The sequence below is a fragment of the Haliaeetus albicilla genome, chromosome 16 (genome assembly GCF_947461875.1).
Source record: "Haliaeetus albicilla chromosome 16, bHalAlb1.1, whole genome shotgun sequence".
In the NCBI taxonomy this organism is placed as follows: Eukaryota; Metazoa; Chordata; class Aves; order Accipitriformes; family Accipitridae; genus Haliaeetus; species Haliaeetus albicilla.
Window position 1 is genome coordinate 18,205,185 of NC_091498.1, and position 23,926 is coordinate 18,229,110.

The window sequence follows — 23,926 nt, forward strand, 5'->3', positions numbered from 1 at the left end:
TTGGTGTAATTTTATTAAATTGCAACTACAAATATGTGGAAACAAAGAATCATGTGCATCATATTAATAAATCTTTACTAGTGGGAAAAAAAAAAAGAAAAAAGATACCATTTGATGAAAATTTATGCTTCCACCAGGGAAACTTAAGATATTTCAAATTTTTTATTCTAAAAACAGATGAAAGATTGGCCCTTTTTAATAAGTAAGTTATAACTGGTTCCTTCAGCTGATTCAGGAAGAAAATCTGCTGGATTCTCCTGTTGGATTTTTTTGGTAGAATTATGACAATGTGTATATATTAGGCAGGTAAGAAATCCTATGGTAATGTCAGTGGCAGAAATATAGTATGCAGTTTTACAAGAACATGTTAAAATTGACTGTAATAAAATCCCCCCAAATTATGTCTTGAAATCATATTCTATTTAAAGCTGTATTGTCTCTTAATAGTGTGGAAAACATTGAATGCTAGTTTGTCCATTAATCGCACAATATAGCTACTTAGTCTTTAAATAGAAACTACTTGAATGCTATTAGTGAATCAAAATTAAAAGAGGTGGGATCTCTAACAATGCAGAATAATGTTCTTTATTCTTTTATATGGCACAAAAAGCTTTTTCATGAGCTTGCATTTATTAAAAAAAAGTTTGTTTTTCTGGATTTATGTTATTCCTCCTATTTTCTTAGTATATACATTCACTGCAGAGTGGGTGGCTAGAGTTCTGGCTCCTAACCCTTTTCTCATCTACCTACAAAGCATTCTCACTCAGATTTGGAAGAATTCTCAACTCATTCAACTACCTTTTCTAGGGGTATAGCCTATCAGCTGTATAAAAAAGATCACCTGATGAGGCTCACCAGATTTATGTGTTGACAGTCATTCAGTTAGTTTCCATGACTTAATTCCTGTGTCTCATCCCTAGAAACCTATCCTTAAGCGGTCTTAATGTCTGCAATATTCCTCTCCTCTACTAGTTGACTTCCAGCAAGATGCAATACTGAATCTTTGCTACTGAGACTGCATTCCACAGTTTTCATGAACAGGCAAAAATACAAAAAAGCGTACGCAAACATGGAAGATAAATGATGGTGGCTGTTATGTCATGCTTTATGCTTACAGTATTCAAACCTCTTGATAAAGACGTTAGTGTCATTTTAATAGAAGAAAACGAGGTGCAGAGTTACACAGCAGGAGTAGTGGCAGGTCTGAAGTAGGACTGCTTTCCTTTGGGCTCCCAAGCCAGTGGCCTAGCCGCTGTCTCCAGGCTGGTTAGCTCCTCGCTGATAAAATCGCTATCAACCTAATAGCCTGGTATTAACTTATATTAGCATTTGTATGCCTTAAATCATCTCAGAAAGAAAAAAAACCCAAACAACAATCTAGCCCATGGCAGCAGGAAAAACAGGTTACAAGAAGGAAATAAAGCAAAGTGGGGGAACCAGAGAGAATTTTTAATCTGCCAAAGAAGCATACTTTAAAAAAAATCTTCTCAGGGTTCGAGGTGGTAGATTTCCAAGTCACGAAGTTCATTTTCATTGTGCTGAATGAATTTCCGGTTAGGTAACCGGCAGGGCATGCTGAGGTCTGAAAGAACTACTTTTGAAAACGTGTTGTCTATGGGAGGTCAAATATCTTTTTCCTTAATTTCCATTAGATTCTAAATCAATTTATTTAACTGGCTGGTATTTTTGGCTTTTGTGCAGACTTTCTGCTCATATTACTGAGAGCCTAACTTAAAGATGTGAAGTGATGCAGTAAAAATAAATAAATGAGGTCATTAGGGAAAAAAAATCTTGATTGTTAGAAAGTGAGGTGTGGTCCTGTGAGGAACTGCTTTTTGCACTGCCTGTTTCTGGGAGTTGTTTATTTTAGAGAGAAGGCGTTGCTCTTGCTAAGGATAACCTGAGTACATACTCTTCCTCTGTATCTGCACAACCACAACCCTCCCCCTTTCAGTGAAAGACTAGCATGTTGGTTGTGGGAAGGCAGTTCACTAAGAATCAGTGCCAGAAAAAAGGATGAAAGCAGAAAAAAAATGTACCACTGACACAAACAGTTTCTATTCATGTTTGGGAAGCACATAGACGAGAAGAAAAGATAATTGGCTGAGAGAAACAAATAAAAACGGTATTTTCTTGCTTTACCTTCTATATTTAGAACACAATAGTGTTAATCAAGATATAATTGTAAGCTGTATCTATTAATTCAAATAATAGAAGCCAATACAAAAGTAACAAACAATGAATGATTTTTTTTTTTCTCTAAGTGGGATTGTTCCTGTTCACGATTACTCTTGCATAGTGTGCTTCCTTTGTAAAACTGCTTTTTCTGAGTTTCTTTATTAGGATTTCAGTTATTGATAATGGTCCCAATTCTTCCTTGAATTCCAGCCAAACAAGCCATTGACTTCAGGGAGGTTGCATGAAACACAGAGGAGCATTTGGCAGAATACTTTGTAGCCAAATTCCAGTGGTTAAATAAGTCTGCTTGTTCATTTGATATGTTTATAAATGAAACACATAGGTCAAATTTTCAAAGGTCTATGAAGCAGTTGAGCTGAGTTAAATGACCTGCTCACCTGGAAAAAACCCCAGAGCTGCCTATGCAAATCATTTGATTGTATGCTATTTGCCAGTGTGTGCATGCAAATACATTTATTTAAGGTATACAAACAATTTGTTAGGCTTATGTCCGGCTTTTGCAGTGTTTGTTTTTCTGTACAAAAATTAGGATCAGGAAATACTTTTCATTCTGATTTTTGTTATCATGTATTTGAATGAACAAAGTGATGCAGATCTCTTTTCTAAATTTCCAGATATTTGGGTGCACAGAGTTCTGTCCTCACCCTCCCTTGCTGCATGGATTTCTGTTGCTTAGTTATCTAGTTTTTCTTCAGCAGCCACAGCTAGGCAGAGTAGCATCATTTATCACTATACAGAGTCTGTTTTAAGTTTTCTGTTTCTGTTCCAAATATAAATCTCCGGAATAGCATAGTCTTGCATGCATCAGGCAGTTGTCCTACTGAAATAGCCCGCAATGGTCTTTCTCAGCACGCAGGGTCTTTGAAGATCAAATAAGAAAGGTCAGTCTTTAAGTAACTTAAGCAATGATGTTATCGTGAAAGGGTCAGAATTGGTCTAGCAGTCTTATAGAAGAGTGACTCCTGGGTCACCGGCTACTGTGTTGCAGGTTAGTTCTCTGGCTTCCATTGGTGGTGTTTACAACTGGAACTCTCTAGATTTATAGGCATTGTGACTTGAATGTCACATGCTGTCTTTGTACAGTATACTCTATTTTGGGAAGGGTAGTGATTGATGTCCATAGCTTTATCCAGTACAGAAGGCTGTTTGCATTGTGTTTCCCGTGCTAATTCCTTCCCCTTTTATATTTGCTACTTTATTAAAAAGAGCCTAAAACTCCTATTTCATGTGACATGTACACATTTAAAGGCCTCAAAATATTTGGATAGGTGGGAGGCAGTATTCCTGTTTCCTAGGAAATGTTGAATTTAGTAAAACGAAGCAACTTCACCCACTTGATAGTCTCCTTGTAAGATAGACTATAAACAACATTGAAAATGCTATTTGTCCCTGGTATTAGGACACAGGAGAGATGGAAAGAGGTGTTTTCTGGGAGCATTTGTGTGTGTGTGCATTAATGACTGGAAGAGAACAGTGAGGCACAACTGTTTGAATCTAGTAATTTAACACTCTCTATTTCTGGAATAGTCTTGGAGAGAGTTGTGCATGAATGAATCCTTGAGAAAGTTATGGTTTCTCTGGTTTTACAGTGAATTAAATTTTTTCTTAAAATATGCATGATTTACAAAACAATTTAAAATGCTATTTTTGCTTCCTTTTTATAAAATTTGTCTTCACACATACGCTTTCGTGCACAGATAAGTGCACAAGTGTTTCTTGGTGCACTATATCGAACTTGAAGACCACTTTGAGGAAAATAAACCTGATATTTTCCTGTAGCCCTGACCAACACTGTAGTCTGGATTCGCAGTAATTATTTCTCAGTATAATTGCTGAAATTTCCTTCTTATGAATTCTAAGGGTATATAACAGTCTGCCTTATAAATATGTATAAATAAATATATATAAGTCTTATATCACAGAGGCACTCAGAGGTTTTTAATTATGTCACTTTGTATGGCTATAGACATTTCAAAGCTCTCCTTTGTGCTCTCTGTTATAAACATATTTTATTTCTTTTGAAGTCTGTGTGATATACATACTAGCAATTAAAAACCCAGCTCAGGCTTTGAGACACAAGGTCTTCTTAATTAAAACTCAAACAAAAGCTACAAGCAAAAGCCCCACTATATGATTAAGGTCTAAAGTGTTATGATACATTAGAATCATTGTTAACTGCTAGGATTTAAAAAATCAATACACAGGAAAAAGGATCAACTGGTTCCAATTAGTGAAACCAATGAAAGCATCCAACAAAACATAACAAAACAATGCAACCCAGCACCCCTACACCCATATCCTTAAGAAATTGGTCCTGATTAGAAATATACCACAGGCTATAAAGGTTGCTCATAATGTATTTACTACTGTGATCCAATGAAGTGATATGTTTAGCTTTATGTTGTAGCTCTCCAAATCAGAGATATATTTTTGTTTTGTCATTTCTCAAGTCATTAGCATTTTGTGTAACATGTTACAAAAGCTACATTTCCAGGTCTAACCTGATCTTCTAAATTAAGTGGTACCTTTCTGAATGACCAAATATTTCATAAGCACTTTCAACAGTTAATGTTTGCACACTCTTTAGTCTGATTTGCTTGAAGAAAGTAATGGATTCAAAAAGAAAAATATTTTGGTTAAACTTACCATGCCTATTGTATCTATTTGTTATGATTAAGATGCCGATATAATTAGTTAGACTAATCACTAGTGTGAACTAGATTAAACTATATGGTCTTATGTCATCTTGACTTTTTTTGATATGAAAGACTTTTCTCCAGATTCTGGACTTAAATAGAAATACCACACACTGTACAGACAGAGGGTAGTTCTGTGGAAATGAATGGGACTGCTCACTGTACACAGGGCTATTATTTAAATTATGTACATGTAAGTCTTGGCAGGATTGAAGCTGTACTTAGCGCAAAAAAAAAAAAGTAGTAAACATTTTTGTTGCTCTGGTCTTTTGGTCAGAGGGTCATATTTCAGTGGCACCTATCACAATCATGCCTGCTTCTAATGTTAAAAGTTAATGACTATTACCGTTTCTAGTTCTTAAAACTCCACAACTATAAATTACATTGTAATCAACCTTTCACATAAATCAAGTTCTCCATATTGTTGCATACATTTTATAAATAGTATCAATCGTGATGCATGCAGTATATTTCAAGGCACACAATGAATTTCTTGCTTACTGCAATCACATATATCTATATATTTTTTACCTTACCAGTGTATGTTTCTAAGTTTAACAATTCAGGGCTAAATATATGAAGTCTGTACTACACTGAAATCAATGGGACAGCTCACTTACTTACTTACCTATACGCTGTGTTCTGTGGAACTGTGTCCCAAAGAGTGTATTAAGAAATAGTATCACCTGATCATGAGAAAAAGGAATAAGATAATGATGCTAATGATAAGGGTCGTGAGGCACTGGCACAGGTTGCCCAGAGAAGTTGTGGATGCCCCATCCCTGGCAGTGTTCAAGGCCAGGCTGGATGGGGCTTTGAGCAACCTGGTTTAGTGGAAGGTGTCCCTGCCCATGGCAGGGGGGTTGGAACTAGATCATCTTTAAGGTCCATTCCAACCCAAACCATTCTGTGATTCATTCTATGATTCTAATAATAAGGAACTTGAAACAGCAATACATTTATTTGGCACAGCAGAAAAGACTGACTTCTGGAATTTGATCCATTCTTTATTTGTACAAATAGTGACAAGAAAATGTCTGGTATTGAAATGTCTTTATTTTCAAATGCCATTTAATTTTTTAGCAGAAAAAGGGTTGAATATAAACTAAAAATTACAAGTAGGTTTTCACTTTTTCTTTGAAAACTTGCCTTTTTTTTCTGTTGGTATGTTGTTTTGGTATTTTATATATATTTAGTTTTCATTAGATCAGTAATTGTTTTCTTTAATAAATACAGTCTTTAACTGTAGTCAAAAGGCTTCTATGTTGAAGAAGCCTATCACTACTTGGAACTTAAGGCCTTCTCTTCTGACACTGAATGTCAGTGGAAAGTTTCCTTTTGACTCAAGTCCCAGCTTAGTTGCCAATGAAGTTGCTTACCTTTAGCAAAATAAAACTCCTACTGGAGACAAATATACAACTTCATATGAAAAAGCAAGTGCATATGGAGGAGTTTGCACTGGTAAAACATGTTTCATCATGCTTCAGTGCTTTTGGCTTTTTGTTGCTGCAGACATATAAAGTCAAATTCTAACAAATTAATGAATGTAAGCATTTATCAAGAAAGATGCATATAGGCACAGTACTGAAAGAACTGAGATTTTCTGATCGATTTGTATTCTGTGGAAACCTGTAGATGTACTTTATGAGTCTTTTCTTACAAGAGTTTCATATTAAGGAGATCTTTGATTTAAGTGTCAGATATAAAGACCATACTATCCTGTAGTGTTCTGTCTCTATGGATACTGAGCAACCTGGGGAAGGGTGTAAGGAAAGGGCAAACATACAGTAATATTTCCTCAATATACTCTTCCAATTTCCCACAAAATATGATTAATGGGCTTTTTGACTCAGAGGTGGTACATTCGGGTTTAATGGCCCTTGATAGAATTATCATCTATGAACATGTCCAATCGCTTTTGAACCCTTTAATAGACAGCTGGGAAGTCTGTGGGGATAAGTTCAGCAGTTAACAATATGCTGTATATTTGAACCTAGTACCTTGTAGGTGTCCTCTAGATCTTGCATTATAATGGACAGGGAATGGTTCCCTGTTCATCTTCTCTGTTACACGACATTCAGTTGTCTCTTCTCCACATTGAAAAGTAAAAATATATTTATTTATTCCTTATATTGAAAGCTGTTCTGCACTTTGGTCACTCTCGTCACCCTTCTCTGCAGTTAATTTGGAAAGAAACTTTTTGCACAAAATGCGCCTGTTCTGAGCAACATCAAACTTTGGCACTGATTAATGACAACCTTTGTGGCAATCCTTTTCGCTTCAGTTGGTTTTAAACTCCCTTTCTGAATGGGGAGTCTGTCTTGAAGTGGGGTCTTGATGTGTGGGTGTTGTGTGGTAATGAGAGCATCCTGAGGGTATCAAAGATATCAGATTTCTTTTCTTAAGAGAAATGTAAAAATACCTTACTGTGAACTTTACAAACTGTGGACCCAGCGGTGGCTCAGAAATGTCATCTGTAAAACTTAAGGGACATAGGATTAGTACTCAGAAGAAATGAAGTATGAGCACATTTGGGAAACTCACATGCAACTGAGAACAGCAAGAGCATAATGTGCAACCTGACACAGGCACTGCCTCAAAAGCCTGAGCTCAGTGAGGGATAGAAGAAGAAATACAAGAAGGGTTGTCCTTGTCCTCTCTAAACAAGCTGACCCTTTGGAAGAGGTTAACTATCTGTATTTTTTTTAAGAGGTCTTGATTTGTCTAACTGTGTCACCTCACTTCAGATCTGACCAATGACATCTGACAGTTTTCTGCCAAAGGGCAGATCTAGCCAAACTGGGCTCATTTTCCTTGTTGTCACCTCCTCCTGCCAGCATTAAAGTGATTTCAGGCTAATCAGGATCCCCTTGCTCCAGTCAGGTCATTCATGATACAGCCCCCTTACTTGGCGAGTGAATTGGTCTCAATTCCCTGTCTCCCTTCTGTCTCTCCCCCAAATACTTATTCTGGATTAAAGTAAATAATTTCTCTCTTTTCCACTCCCTCCAAATTTTTGGGGTTCTTCCATGATTTGCCAATGGAAAAAAATTTCAAAAATGCTAAAAAGGTGAAGTCTTATCAACTAATATGAAAATATAAATTTTAAAGCAAATTGAGAGAGCTATATTGAAAAAGTTTCCATAGGAAATTTGTCTGAACAGAGGAAACAGAAATAGAAATCTATTAAGGACATAGCCTGCCCTGATTCATGACTTCATCATGGGTATTACCCTCTGATTTATACCCAGGCAGCTTGGTCAGAAATGGTTCTTTGTCATTACCTCTCACACTGAAATCCTGTTATTATATACATATTTTTTCCTACCCTTTTTTTCTTTAAATTACTGTTAGTTTGACCCACATATCCTAATACTTACCTTGGTCTATATCGATATGAATTAACAAAGTTTAGTTGTCATAAATGATCTTTAAGAGTTATACAATATTAAGCTGAGACCTGCTCAATAGCTGTTTAAAATTTGTTGCCCCATAGATAGCAGTAATGAGAGGCTAACACACTCATGTTGGGAATGACTCCTCATGTCTATTAAGATTTGTTTGAATAGGTTTCCATCACAACAGGTGCACAATTATTTTATGAGTAAAATATTATCAGCCTTCCAAATTAGCCAGGGCAAAATGCAAGTTGTCTGATTAAATAATCAAACCCAATACTTAAAATGCTCTTGATTTCCCCAGGAATTTTAAGATGCTAAGTCCCAGTCTATCAGTGAAACTGTGATTGTTTGCAGCATGCAAGTAGCAGCTTGTAGAGTATCCTGTTTGGTATGTTTTACATAATTCATCCTACATTATACAAGACAAAACCACTAAAAAAGCATATAATAATAGGTTTTACTTCTAGTCAAACAATTTTTATCTACCAATGAAGGTATTATACCGTGCATTAAAATCAGAAAAAAGTGGGCCTCTAATGGAAAATAGTTTGAAAGTGTTCTGCATTCAATTAGGAGGCACATCAGTTTAGAAATACAAAACCCTGTGTTGTTTTTTAAATAATTCACTTTATGAAGGGGGAGGGAAAACAGGAAAATCCTCTGAATGTGAAGGGCAGCTTGCAGTGTGGAGATCACATATGTCACCAGTTATTGAATGGCTCAGTAAACACAGTGACTCAGAGACCCAAGAAAGGGGTAAAATCTGAAACAGTAGGTTCACCACAAATGGAAAACTTAGCAGCTGTCAGACGTAGATTATATACAGGTAACTGTGTTCATATCTGAATCTGTTTGTCAATCAAGGAATGCTGTGAATCAGGAGATGGGATCTCAAATACAAAACCACAAAGTCAGAGACAGCATCTGGAGGAGCTCCAAGCCACAAAAATTAGGGAAGAAGCACAGAGGGCACAAAAACTGTAAATGCTTGCATGGATCCTGCCTCTATATACATTGAATTTAAATAATTGTGTTGATACATCAGTAATAATAATTGCTGATAAAAATTATAGTCCTTATTTTGGGCAGCAATATGTTTTACTAAATGTGAAATTAAATGCAATTTGTATTAATTAGGGATAATATGAAAGTATGTAAGTGGTTGACATTTCCAACATTTTAAAACATACTACTATATGTTAAGATACATCTTTTGCATTTGTTTTGACTTGGAAATACTGTAGATTGATATATGCCCCTAATGTGCTCTTTTGAAATAAGATCACAGTTCTAACCCCTAAGATCAGAAAATTATTTATAGACAAGGTTCACCATACTTTGAAATTTAGTTATGGGATTTGATCATTGATGTAACTGTTTACTAGACAATTATAGTTCTTTCTGGGAGCTGGAATACAGTCCTATTACAGATACTAAAACAAAATCTACTGTTAAAATACAGGTGGTGTACTCAAGTTGCAGGATTTCAAAAGTCGGTGTAGTGTATACAGACGTTTTATGTAGGTTTGTACAACTTAAGTTTTTCTAAATGTGGGAAAGCTTACAGAGACTTCAAGTTTTGACTGGTAGCATCAAAGGAATACAAACAGAGGTTTACTAAGGAAGGTAAAGAAAATCAAATGGGCATAACTGTTCTGTGGTTTGTTTTTTTCAGATTCACTAAGAATCATAGACTTCCTTTTAACTTGTAACTGGAAGAACTTTTTACCTTTGCTGCTTTGCTCTGGTGCCAGGATCCATTTGCCTACATATTGTTGAGATTCTGCAAGTCACAGAATGACTGTCGATTTTCTTTTAGGGGCTGTAGTGAATAGAGGGTTTCTACTTCAGGATGTATTCGTAGATTAATTAGCCCTCTTCTCTATTTTGTTGTTGTTTTCTTCACCTCCCAAGGGTTCCGTAGTGTAATTTTGGGTCTCTCAGCCTTCAGCTAGAGATGGGGTGCCCACTTCCTCTGAAATGTAAGGATTTTTCTAAAAAGAAATACTTTAGCCTATCAGGTTATAGTCTGCCCCTCTTCAAGATAACAGTGATTGACAAAGGCACTTTGGGTCTCTCTGCATACTCTCAGATAACCTTTCCCCCCATCAGACAAATATGAACACTTGGTGCTAAGAACTGGCTGTGAGCAGGCCGTAGTGAGAATTCTCCCTCTGCTGACCTAGGAAAACCATAGTCAGTCTCCACACATAGCTAAAGGTTAGTTGATGTCAGAGATCATCGGTGAGTCTCTTCTCTCACTTCGCCTTTTCCTGTTCCATTCCATGTGTATTGTGCTAACAAACACTGAGAAAAAGTCTTCTGAATTATAGTTACAGCTACTGAAAAGGGCTATGGTGATAAGCAGCAAATCACCCATGACAAAATATAGGTGTTAATTGCACGTCAGCTGAATCTGCTATGAGAAATTTACATTAGGACAGCTATGCCTGTGTAAAATGTTTGAATGCATTAAACACACAGAAATTAATATAAAGTTCAAGTTTGGAAGTGAGGGAAAATGGAGGATTTATATAATGAAAATGAACGTTGTTTAACTTGTTTTAATGAAGTAGTCTTCACAAAGGAGAAAAGTGTTCTTGCAACAGGCCCACTCCAACACTTGCAGCATGATCTGTAAAAGGCGAACACTGCTCTTTACTGATCAAAGTCAGATCCTATAGACAGCCCAGCTGGCATCACCAATGCTCAGGCTGAGACCCTGACTACTCTCCGAAATGGTAACATTTATAGACTCAGTTTCTGTGATGGTCCTTAACAACCTCTGAGAGGTGTGTATTTTTTTTTTTTTAAGCAAAACTAACATGCCATTTTTCATTGGAGTTCTGAAAAAGTTCATTTTCTGTGGTTCATGAACTCAAGATATATGATACTTGTTTAATGTTTTTGACTGACAGCTAGAGGATAGAAAAAGGTTAAATAATACTGTGAGAATTAGAAGGTTTGTTGGTAAACTAGGTAATGCTTTTGCCATGCATACCTATTCAGGCTTTTATGGTAGTGCTTTTTTTGGGTCAGTGTTAGCTATGTCATAGCAGGTGTAGAGCTGTGCAGTTGGTTAGGTAACTGAAAGTCACTCCTCTTAAAAGTATATACACTGAATTAATACCTAAAGCAATACTGAGTACTTGAATTAGTAAAAATCTTTCCTTTTTTTTGCATAGGGAAATAAATGTGAATGAGTGTGTGTGAGTGTTGCGTTATAAATGCATTTTCTGTATTGTCTTTACATGTCAGATTAGTATTCGTTTATCCTCTTATGCAAGCTGGTCATCTTAAATGGAATTTTGTCTGTATATGTTGACTCCATGATATAAGTGAAAGCTTACTGCAAGCTTAGCTTTACTACAAGCTGCTGAGGTCCCCTAAATGCAGAATATTTGAGGTGCACAAAAGCAGAAAAATCTCATCATTGCTGTTACGTATCAAGCCAATAGTGGAAGAGCTCCAAGCAGGAATTTGAGAATTTGTAAGTGAATGCGTTCCTTGCTACTCTGAAGTTACCAAAGTGCTACTGAGTTCTAGAAGGGGATATCTAAATACCTCATGTCCTTCAGCAGTTAGTTCTTCAACAGTATTTCCATTTATGACTGTGTTTATTTTGATACCCCGAAATTATGATGATGACATAATGTATTGATGGTTATGTGTTAGCAGTTAGCTCTAAGGGTGCAGCTGAAAACCTGTTTTTGTGCTGAGGTTGCTACCTGTGTGAAACTCAAAGTGAGCAACTTAAGGTTTTGACTGAAACATGTTAGCCCTAAGCCTCTATATATACACCTTCACACAGATCCAGGTTCTCATGTCCGCTAGCTGGTGTTGCATATCAGAAAAGTAAGTGAAACTACTTTTATGTTAAAGAAAGGCAGTTGGTTGACCCATAGGCATGAATTCCCATACAGGGAAAACAAATCTTAATAAAAAATCATCAAATACTGTATCTGAAGGGCTAAAGTTGATACACAAGAACTCAGAGAAAAAATGGAAAGGACATCTTTGGTATAAAGAGGAAAAAACAGCCAAACATCCATTTGACTCCAGCAGTAATCATAAATGGACACACAGGAGCAAGGAAGAACAAGGGAAAGCATATGCTTTCACACCAACACTATCCCAGCCTCTGACTGTTTTCAGTTCCAGGGATTTCCTGACCCTGATGTGGTTTGTTTATTTTGTATCAGTCAACTGGATCTCTCTTCCCCCTTCCAAATACTTGTCCAGTCTCCCCTGAAGCCTATTCAAAACTTTGAGCCCATGGCATCTTTTAAAAAGATATTCCATGGTTCTAGTGTCCACTGTGTGAAGAATCACCTCAGATGAAAATTGAAAACTTTTAAGGTGATGTTATGTGGTTCAGACACATCTATCTCATTTTTTAAAATACTGTAAGATGCTGTCTGAGGCAACGGGTGTTAGATGCGTGATGTATTTTTTAAAACATGGCCACAGATCTATCTGCAATAGTAAGAGTCCTAAATCCCTTTTAAAAATCTGGCCCAGAGACACCTAAATCTAAGAAACCCCTTAGAAAAATACCAGAGGTCTTTACAGATGCAGACAGATTGAAATTTTTATGTATATTTAAAATTCCTAGAGAGGAAACAACCATAAAATACATTGCTTAAGTACAAAATTATTTTGCAGTCACAATTAGCCTTCATCTTAGTTGGCGGTATCTCAGCATCACAGTTACTCTGATGTAACTTCTGAGAAACACGTCAGAAACATTGCGTTGAGTTGCCATAGGTATGTTGTTCCAGACATAACTGATTTTTTTAATAGGACACTAAAAGGGAAGATGATTAACTTTCAAAACCAGTTGAGAGAAGTCTCAGTAGAAATCTGTTTTCCCTGCTCCTGCTTCTTCTTCATTTGTTTTTAGTTTTAGTGTCTTGTTATGAAGGAAAAATAATGATGAAATCGTGGTTGCTGTAGAAATAAAGTAATGAAAATGCAACTTGGACAGTGTTTTATTATCTTAAGGAGAAAGGAACAATTAGGGATTCCAATTTCTTAACTATATCCCAGGTCTATTTATAATACATTCAATTAGAATGATGTTATAATGGAATTCAAAACCTCTTGGTGTGTTTCCTACAGGCTCCCAATACTTCAAGATTTATTCTGAATCATCCTTAGACTGTGCCTAAAGTTGTGCCTAGGTTCAGGCCTTTGATTATTATATTATATTAAGTCTCTTGAATAGGCAGTGTTTATGTTTTCATTCTGAGTGATCCTGTTTGAGTGGTAGAATATGGATATAAGCACAACAAAATAACATGATCCCAGTCTCCGGTTTGGGACTGAGAAGAATTTCATCACCAAAGATTCTGTAGTGAAGGGCTGCATTTAATGTTTTGGTTTGTGATCAACTAGGTATACAAATAAATTGAATTAAGAAAATTTCCAACTGCACTTTTAGTCGCTTCTAAGAAACATCTGGCTAAACATACTCATGCTTGTGGTTAGAGTATAATTATACCAGAACACTCTTAGAATATGTGTGGAACTTTGGTCTGCAAATGTAGGCCACCTCCTTTGTGCTCTGTTTAATGTGATTTAGGAGTTTTTTCTGCAGTTAGAAAACTTGGCCGATAATTTTGTAGCATATTTCATAGGGGCACAACAAGGTGGTCATAGAATTCTAATTTGTTCTAGAATGTGTTCTTTTTAATAAATTAATTAATTATGAAATAAACCTTGAGGGAACAACAAGCATAGTTTACTTTACTTGTTTGGTTTTTGTTTCTCATACCCATACAGTGAGGTTGTGGTTATTTCAAAAGACATAAGATAATTCATATTTGTAGCATTAATATGCTCTGCTGAATTGGTTTTACAGATTGCTAGGTTGTGTGTAACAGATAAGTAGCACTTTCAATTTGTAACTGTTTGATTATGAAAGAAATTTAAAATAATATTCAAATTTACAGGCCTGAAGCTGCCAGTTTTGACCACCTAATGCCATTATTAATGAACATATCAATGGACCTGTTTCAAAGCCCACTGAAATAAGTGTAAATCCTTCAACTGACTTCTGTGGGCACATTCTAAATGTATAAAATGTTGTTGCTTTTCCATACATATCAAAGGCTTTTGACTAAATTGTCTCTTCTTAGATGAAGTAGGAAGTTTCTTCTTTACAGCTTCCATGATAGACAGGCTATGCTAATGTCCTTGTTTTGCAATAAACTTTGCTTCTTCATTACTTATCACCAGAGGCAATAAAAATCTTCAGAGGCAAATATAAGTTTTTCATTGATATACTTGTTTGTATTTGTAAGACATGAAAGATGAACATGTAATTAAGATCAAAATTAAAATTTATATTTAAAGTATATAAATCTTGCAGTACTAATACTCCTCATATTTATATTTAGACATTTCTGAGTGGTGTAGCTAATAACTACTAACTAAAAACTCATGGAAGTAACTTATTTAACAAGATATAAAAAGTAACTGCAAGACATCATAAGTCAGAGTACATTTCACAGGGGCACATCTCCTCTCCTGTGTATATTGTGCATTCTGGATGCAGTAGAAGAAATGCATTTGGGTTACAATTTTGAGTATAGGAAGAGAGGCAAGATTCCTAGAATGTTTTGGAGTGGGATCCTCAGTGTTAGCTTTCAGGCAAATGAACTCCAATAATTGAATCCTAATATGTAAATTGATTAGCCTTTTTATACAAAAGCTGCAGTGGCACCTATGAAATGGATCTCTTCCCTTCTTGTACCCATAGAGAAAAGTATTCATTCCTGTCCTTATTCTCATAGACCTTCCTACTACACAGATGCTCAGGTTCAATAGAAGGCACCACATTGTCCTTCTTAAAACTAGATTAGCCCCACAGGAAGATACAGTGTTGATATATTGTTCACCTGACTTGCACATGTCCAACTGCAGGAGTACACATAAAAGCTGTACAGACTTCAGCTGTCACCTTTTCTTACCATCACCCCATGTATGTATGTATTTATAGACATTACAGTGCAAAGTATTCCTCACTATTTAAAGAGAAGAATCATGTTATTTCTGCAAATACTGTGACAAAAAGCAGAAAAAAAAATATTAAAAACCTCCTTTTCAGTAACTTGCTGTTTAAAATGGAGAACTTAAAACATGTGATTCTTTTTCATCTGTCATTATTAATCCATGGTTTAGACAATGTGAGAAGACTTAACAAACAAGCAAAAGCTTCTTTTACGTCATGAACTTTCTTCATGAAAGACAAATATCAGCTAAAGAAATCACAGGTAACTATGAGTCCTGTCATATAGGGTAATTAATGTCATCTAATTCATATGAGCTATATTCATCAAGTGAGATATTAAACTAACTTCCTCTAAACTCAGCTTCCTTCCAGTCATTTTTATGCATGTACATATACAATTCCCTTTCCAGAATAAGATTAGATAGAACAGATATTCAGTTCATCCCTGTGATTGAAGATACAAGTTTTAATTGGAGAGCTCTTCCTTCCAAACAAGTGCTTTTTTGCACTTGCACCACAACAGGAAGAAATACTAGTTCAGAAAGAATGAAAAAATATATAGATCACTTGCAATTGTATCATGTTTACATAATAAAAAAATAAGATTCATTTAGAAGAGTATCACGGTACCCAGAAATCACTTGTTAAAGTTAAAATTGAATATGAAAACGAAATGATTTTTATCCAGCTGTACACTGTTATGAAAGAACAATCAATGAAATGGAGCAATTTCAAAATCAGTCCTGAATTCTCCATTTACATTTTTTTCTTCAGCAGACTCCTAATCTTTTCTTGTTGGTTGATAAGATCCTACTTATTCCAGACTGTCATCAGTTGTGACTCTCAACACTGTAATTCCAAAGAAGACACTACCTATGATTGTATATAAGAAAAACAAAATATCGTTTCACATCTAAAAGAGGAAGTTACAAAAAAGTACCTTCCTTACACCTTTTACTGCAATGTTTTATATGAATATTAGAGGTGGCTTAGCATTCATGTCAGACCATCGTTCCTCTGCATCAAGGCACGGGTGCAAATATTCATCTAGAACTAAAATATTTTTCTCCTTTTCTGGAAATGAAGGGTAGGGGTTTTCTATTGATTTCAAACATCTAAAACATTACTTAACTGAATTAAGATATAGTGACACTACTAGTGCAGCAGAACTCCACTCAGTAAATTTTATGACTCAGAAGAGAAAAAAAAAATTGAAAGAATTATCCAGAAAGCAAAATAATGTTTAGGACAAAATGCCGTTGTGTTGGAATCCCTCTGAAGCTGGTATGAAAGGTGGGGCAGTATTTCTCTGTGTAAGCGCCTCATTCTCAATTTCACATCTCTAGTTTCACATAAAGCTATAAGCAGCTCATGGAGAGAGTTACAAATTTAATAAGAAAGTACATTTTAAATTTCTAATACTCTCTACAGTTTTGTACATCAAATGATGCTGTCAGGACAAGGCAGTCTCAGATCTAAACCTGGTATGGTGCTATAGAATATATATATGTATAGGCTTCTTTACTAACATTTCTACATATGCAGTATAGAGACTTTTGTAGAAACTGAGAGATAGAATGTCATTAACACCAACGTTATTCTGTAATGTTCAGTGATGAGTTTTTCTGGACTTCTGTTTGACATGTATGCTATTGGTCCTCTGATAATTACAAAATTCAGCCAAAGCTGATGAAAGAATCCATGTGTTCTGAGTCAGGTTCAGTGATGAAATAATAGGGAAGGTGAACAACTAGCTTCACTTACTATTTATGGGAACATGGGGATCAGTTCTCATACCATTGTAAATAAAGAGGGTATTTCTACTGAAGCTTCTGGCTCTACATGTACGTGTAAATAATGTGAAGAGAGAATTAGACCACCTGAGTTGTTAATTCCAGTGTAATGAAGAAGCTACAAGCACTGTGAACATCACTGTTATTGAGGGACTTGATTTTTCTCATATTTAGTACTCGTGTCCCATCTTCAGAAGGAAAAACTTTGTATATCTCCATTTCCCTAGAAGACTTCCCCTGTTTTGCTATGTGAGAACTCAAAGCGCTACAGGACTACTGGGTTGGAGTTAGCTGTACAGCCCTTGCAAGTGAGAAAAGTTATGGGATTTAACTTTCAAACCCTTTTTATGACTTTCTTATCTCCTTGAGGAAGACGTAACTTCGGCCTGCTATTGTTTTTTGTGCTTAATGTGTGTTCCATGATAGGGAAAGGTGAACCAATCTTGTGCCATTTTAACTTAAAATACTAACTTCCATGAAGAAAACCTGGCAAACATGATCTGTGTGGGGATGTTTGCACAGAGAAGGTTCTGATCCTGAAAGTTTATTCCTACTGTAACATTTAAGTATTTCTGCTGTCCTTATTTTCACAGTTTCTGGCATCTCAGTATGGTTTTTCTACAGAAGACGAGCTGTTATATAATTACATGTTGGTTACATTTTTTTTTTTCTTTTCCTTTTCACTTCCTTTATCCTTTGGATTTTCTGTTTTTTTATTTTTATATACTATTTCCTTCTGTTATATGGCCCACAAATACAGTTTGGAATCTTTACTGTTCCTGTCCTCAGAATAACATCCTCCTTCCCTCCCCCCTCCATGATCTAGGGAAGTACTGTCATCTGTATTTAAATGAGAAATATTGAAGCTGAAGGTCAGGATATTTTTTCAGCTCTTTCAAGTCCTGAGTGAGTACCTTAAATGGACGGACTATCTATCCTCCTCTCTTGTTTGTAAATTTTTTTACTTTAAAAGCATTGGAATTGAGCATTAGAGTCAATAATAATATTAATAATACAAATTTTGCTCTCTTTATAACACCCCTATGTTCATTTGATTTTGGTGTGCTATGCCCTGGGCTACAGTCTTCTCCGTTAACAAAATAAAACTACTCATTTTTCTTTTCTCTTTACATCATATTTTAGTGTTTGTATCACTGTACAGATTACTCAAAGCCTGTGGCCTCTGCTATATGATTATATTCTAATTCAGCAAGAACAGGTTAGCTGTTGAGTTTTTAGTTACAATGTATAATACGTATTTCACTGTTTATATCCAGTATTATCACATTTTTTCCACATAGAGTCTGAACAGCTTGTATTGAGTATATACGAAGCATTTCTAAACTCACTGAAAGCACTAAAGCATTCATAACCAAATCTCTACTTGCTGCTGAAAAACCCTACAAATAATTTATTCAAAAAATTGTCATCTTCTTCCTTCCACATGCACATGCATGAATTAACACTTAATATGTACTTGAATTAACACTTGATATGTACTCCTAGTATTATTTAGAATGTAAGGTGGCAAGTTCTTCTGGAATTTGAGACTAATTCTAAGAAACTGGCTAAAGTGTGGGTTGTTTTTTTTTTAATAGCAAACAATACTAAAGTAGGATTGTGTATACGAGATAGTAACTAAATCTCTAAACATAGTTAAAGTCCTCCAAGGCTTATGTCAGACAGAGTTCTTCTTTTCATGTCTGTGAAAGAAAGTAAGGATTCCAAGAGACTCATTGGAATTCTGCTTTTTGCTGGGCGCCAGTTTGGAGGAGGGGGAGGTTGAAGCTCTGGCTAACATCACATTCTTTCCTACATTCCTGACGCGGATTACATTTTAGGAGTCAATTGTGGATTCACCACATCCCTAAAAATGGGGAAACGTATCATTGTGCTGCTCCATGAGCTGACCAGGCAATACTCAATCCAACCCTTTGCCTAGCTGATTACTTGGACGGTTTTGGAGTTGTTTGGTGGTAACTTGTGAACAGTTTATGTTGTTCTGGTCACTGCAGTATTTTTCTTTTGAATGTATTGGTTTACTTTGATTAGAACTATTGTGAAAAGCAGTCAAGGAAGAAAACCTCTGAATGTAAGGTATTCCTCAGGAAACACTTGAGAATTGCTAAGAAACAACGCAAGAACAAAAAGTCCAGCAAACACGTGAGATCAAAAAAATGTTAAAGGCCACGAAAGAAACATTGACTCAGAAGAGGTGGTTATTTGCAGGAGCAAAGCTAAGGTACAAGCATTTGCTGGGAAACGCTAAGGCAGGTAAGCCTGCCTCAGTTGCCGTCAGGGCATGGCACATCTTTGGGGGAAATATTCAGCTGGATAACTATATACATTCTTGTGACTGACTTGTTCGTAATGCATAATAAACCATTCTGTGATTTGTGAAGCCTGAAGAAGAGATAAATCCTTCACATTCTTCTGAGAAGGGAAAAAACCAACTGAATGTGACGCTATAAATGGTCAAACAGGGTACAGTTACCCTGAACGCTCAGAGGTGCGATGATAAAGCGAGGAACTGGGAGGGCACTCAGGCCCAGGGACTCCTGTCTCTATCCCAGCTCAACGTCAGGGCGAGACCTGGATGCGCATCGCTCTTCTGCGTGTCTCCTGTCCCCCCCGGTTAGGCGAAACGGACGCGTGGACGGGATGAAAGCCTTGGTGTGATCCAAACTACACAGGGGTGGGTGCAGGACCCTGACGTTTGCTGCGAGACATGCCAGCAGCTCAGTTTGCAGAGAGCCAGAGGGGGGGCTGTGGTGGCGGAGGTGCAGCTAGCCCCGCGGCCATGGGCCCCTGCCCACTGCCTCACCTGCCTGTGGGCATGCTGACGTGGGAAAATGAAGGGTTGTCATGAGCTTGCTGAGGTAAATCCATTTTCACTCTGCTACCTGCGATTTTATGGCTAGTCTAGGAAAGACAGTCTGGCCTATGGTAAGTTTAGGATTGTATTAAAACTCCTGTTCTGCGAATCATATTAGTTTCAGATTGCTCCCACCTAAGAAATTGCTTAAGCGCCTGAGGTTTAGTATATGTGAAACTAGGATGAATCCTGCACGTTGTCGGTAAAGCATCTTCATCCTTTTCATAAGCAGAGCTAACTTAAGCCATTTTTTGTTTTTCTAAATCTGACAAACAGATTTTGCTCTGCAGAATGTTTTCAGTAGTTCCTAATATTAATTCCCGTTACTGTTTATGGACACAGAGTATTAATTTTTCCTTGCTCAAAGCTTAAAACACAGATTCATATTGAGACATAAGGGAGTGGGGGGATCTCACACCTTCACAAGAGAAGCTATTTGGTGTGGTTTGCATGCTGGACATGTTTGCTGTGCTGCCTTCTGCACTGGGATGCTACAAAGCACAATGGAAGCATTCATAAAACTTTTTATTGACTAAGGAGTGGACAGTAGCATATGGGAACATCAACAATTGCTAACTGATCATGAAATAAAGAAATTCCAGTGTTCTAGTGTTATAAAAAGAAGGGGAAAAAAAAGTCATTCAGAACTTAGTCATATTGGTTCAGCTGTTGTAACCAAAGACTGATAAGATAATAGAGGTCTTTGTGGCTGTTTTCTACTGAAATGCTTTATCTTTATGATGCACTCGGGGCCCTTTAGAGTAGAAAGCTTTTAAAACTGCTTTTGGAGTTAGAACTCAAATTAGATGCTATTGCAATGGCAAGGGGGCTCCTTAGGCAGCCCTCACAAAGTGACTTTTATCTCTGAAGCCCTTCCATTAGATTGTTACTTTCTTCTGTTTTCCCTGTTTATTTTTTGTTGACTTTTGCTGCCCTATTTTGTGGCATTTAAAAGGTGACCCAATCAAAAAAGGCTAAATGCTAAATGCTGGACAGAGCCTGTGAAGTAGAGACATCACAGCCTATCTGATGTGTGCTGCAGACTGCCGTGTTAGACAGAATGGTTTAACCAGGTTATCTCTGGGCACCTAAGATCAAATACACTTTCTTTTATGTCTAGCATTGTGGTTTTGCTTTCTTTTCAAACAATGTCCATAAAAAAAAAAAAACACCAAACCACTAACAGAGGAATTGATTCATAAAGGATTTTTTTTTTTTTAAAGCTGAAATTGCTTAACTTGATTCAAAATCATTTTTGATTGTTGGTTGAATTGCTTTGGTTGATGATACTTTGGAACTGCAGTTTTGTGATTTAAATCCCTTCTTAGTTTCTGGCAAAGCCCACTGCTTCTTTCTTCCATTACTCTCTCTTGATTTCATTAAAGTTACACTATGTGTTTACCCTAAAAACATAACAGGAGTGATAATTTGTGATTTATTAATTTGTATTTCCTGTAAGTATATGGGGCAAAAGTTAGTTTAGATGCACTGCATAAACAAGGATGATATTTGTCATGCTTTACACTAATCACAGAATTCAAGAGAACCAATAATACTTTGCAGCTGTGTAGAGATTCCATGCAAAGATCTTAAAGCACTTCAGAAGCATTAACTAACCAGGCATAAAACCCTCTGATTGGTAGTGTTCTACTTTGTGTACATGTTGGGAAACTAAGGCAAGCACATTCAACGACCCACAATAATTTCATGTCACAGCTAAGAATCCTACTTCGGCAAGCTTTGGATCACACCTATAAATTTTTAGCTTGTTTGTGACTCCAGTATTTTGTCTTCTATTCACTTGATAGATTATGTGGTTTTATCTTGTTTTCTTTTGCTGAGTGTCAAAGAGATTAGTTTAAATTATACTATGTAAGTCTGGAAGTCTATTTTTTGCTATTCCTGCTTGTTTTTTTTCCCTTACCAGCAGTTATTACTCTGCTTCTATCTCATGACAACTTGCCACAAGGACAGTTCCAAATTTAACATTGAAAAGCCTCCTGTGTTTGCTGACGTGCAGCTACATCTGTATATAGACCAAACATGTAGTAAGAGGTAATAGAAGTGTTGTAAGGTGGTAAACCAGAGGTTGATATAGGAACTATAGTTATATTAGGTATCTATAATTACAGGATAGTAGATTTTTAATTTTTTTTTTGCAATGCTTAAAGAAATCTAGGCAGATAAAATGCAAGATGATGTTTATGATTTTTATGAAATGCATTGCAAGATATACAATGATCTTTCTATTTGAGTATAGGAAATCATGTAGTATTGTGATCAGTTTTAAAAGGTAGGGTTTTGCCACAAGCAGAATTCTTTCTAAATGTAATTTTAGACTACAAGTTGAACTCTTCTCTCTTCTTCAGCAGATTTATAGCTACTTTTTATTTTCTCACTCCTGGTTAGATTGACCTATGACCAGAATTTCTCAAAAGTTCGCTTTGATGCCTTACTTCTGTTCAATCTGACCATTTTATTTCAATTTGTGCTCAAACCCATACAAAAATAAAGGGTAAAACAATAAGCACACAAGGAAAAATTAAAATACTGCTACAACAAAATTATTTTTCAACTTATATATTTCACAAAGGCAAGAATATATAACCAAAGGACTATCAAAAATAATAACAACTATTTTTTTCTGAACTTTTGATGAGACTGTTGTATTTCCATTTTTAAAAGAAGTCCTTAAACACTATTGACTTCCCACCAACACTCAAAATTTTAAATACTGCTGGTAAAGGGAGTCAATGGATCAAATTCAGTATATCTGAAGTCACTGAAATAAAGGGCCCTAAGAAAAATGTGTCAATTTTAAAGGTCTTTCCTAACTGAAGACCATTTTGTGATAGAGCCAGAGGTTAATAAAATCAGTAGTGAATGTAGCAATTTTACAGATAAGCTATTCACAACAAGTGTAGTTACTTGAATAAAAAGCTAATTCAGTTCTAAAATGCCACATGCAGTAGCAGTGAATAGCTGCTTTTAGGTGCTTTCTGGAGGAGGATAAAATACAGAATCACAGCACTCTTCTTTTCCAGCATCCCTGGCTGCCTGTAAATTGCTGTGAATGGGACTGTAGGCTGACAGACTCTATTAAGACAAACTGCCTTTCTCATCGGAGAGATAAAATAAATCAGGTGTTTAGTCAAATTAAAATACTTCAGATGGAGCAGGCCCTGGGGAGCACTGATCCACCTGACAAATCTGAGAGAAACTCAAGACAGATGTGTTTTGGGGATAAGGAAGACCCCATGGAAAAAAAAATGCACTGCTGTCTTTGGAGTAAGAGAATAGGATTAGAACAGAGAGAGAGCTGTGATATATAATATTTTATGGAAGCTGGCATATTTACTGTGTATTTTTTACTAAGCTTTTTGTTTTATCTGTTTTTATGGCAAATACATTTTACAGATAGCTATATTTTTATTTTATTTATAGATATTTTTAGTCAGCAGCAGAAGTTTATTTACTGGTAATGAGTTTAGGAATCTCATTGCTTGCTGCAGTAAGTGGATGCAAAACAGATGATGATGGCACACAGCTACTGATGACCTCTCTTGGCCCAGCCAGATCAGCTCAATCTGGTCTGCATTCTGAGCAAGTTGTTTTTTATTGGTATTTAAACTGTAAAATAATGGTTGGGATTTTCCACTCTAAAATTAAATTATACCTCGCCCCCACACTGTTCCTACAATGACATTCTGCATCTTATGCTTTTTCTTGTCTTGAGCAGTGTTCGGTTAGGTGTCTTGCAGCTTCATGGAGGTCTCGTTATTTTCCAGGAGCACAGTGTACATTTTGTGGTCATCAGTGCTATTCTGTTGTTGGATTACATAGCACAGTACAAATTAAAGAGTAGAGTACTTTAAATGGGGTCATTCATTTCAGATGTGTTTCTCTGGGGGGAAAAAGGAAAGAAAAACAATTACTATGAATTCCTG

At 36.2% G+C, this 23,926-nt stretch overlaps 1 protein-coding gene across 8 annotated transcripts in view; it reads left to right on the forward strand.

The window, feature by feature from the left end:
- The window catches only part of SOX6 (SRY-box transcription factor 6), a 382,363-nt gene that overhangs the window by 204,067 nt on the left and 154,370 nt on the right, over window positions 1–23,926 (forward strand). The gene's annotated exons all lie outside the window — the stretch shown is intronic.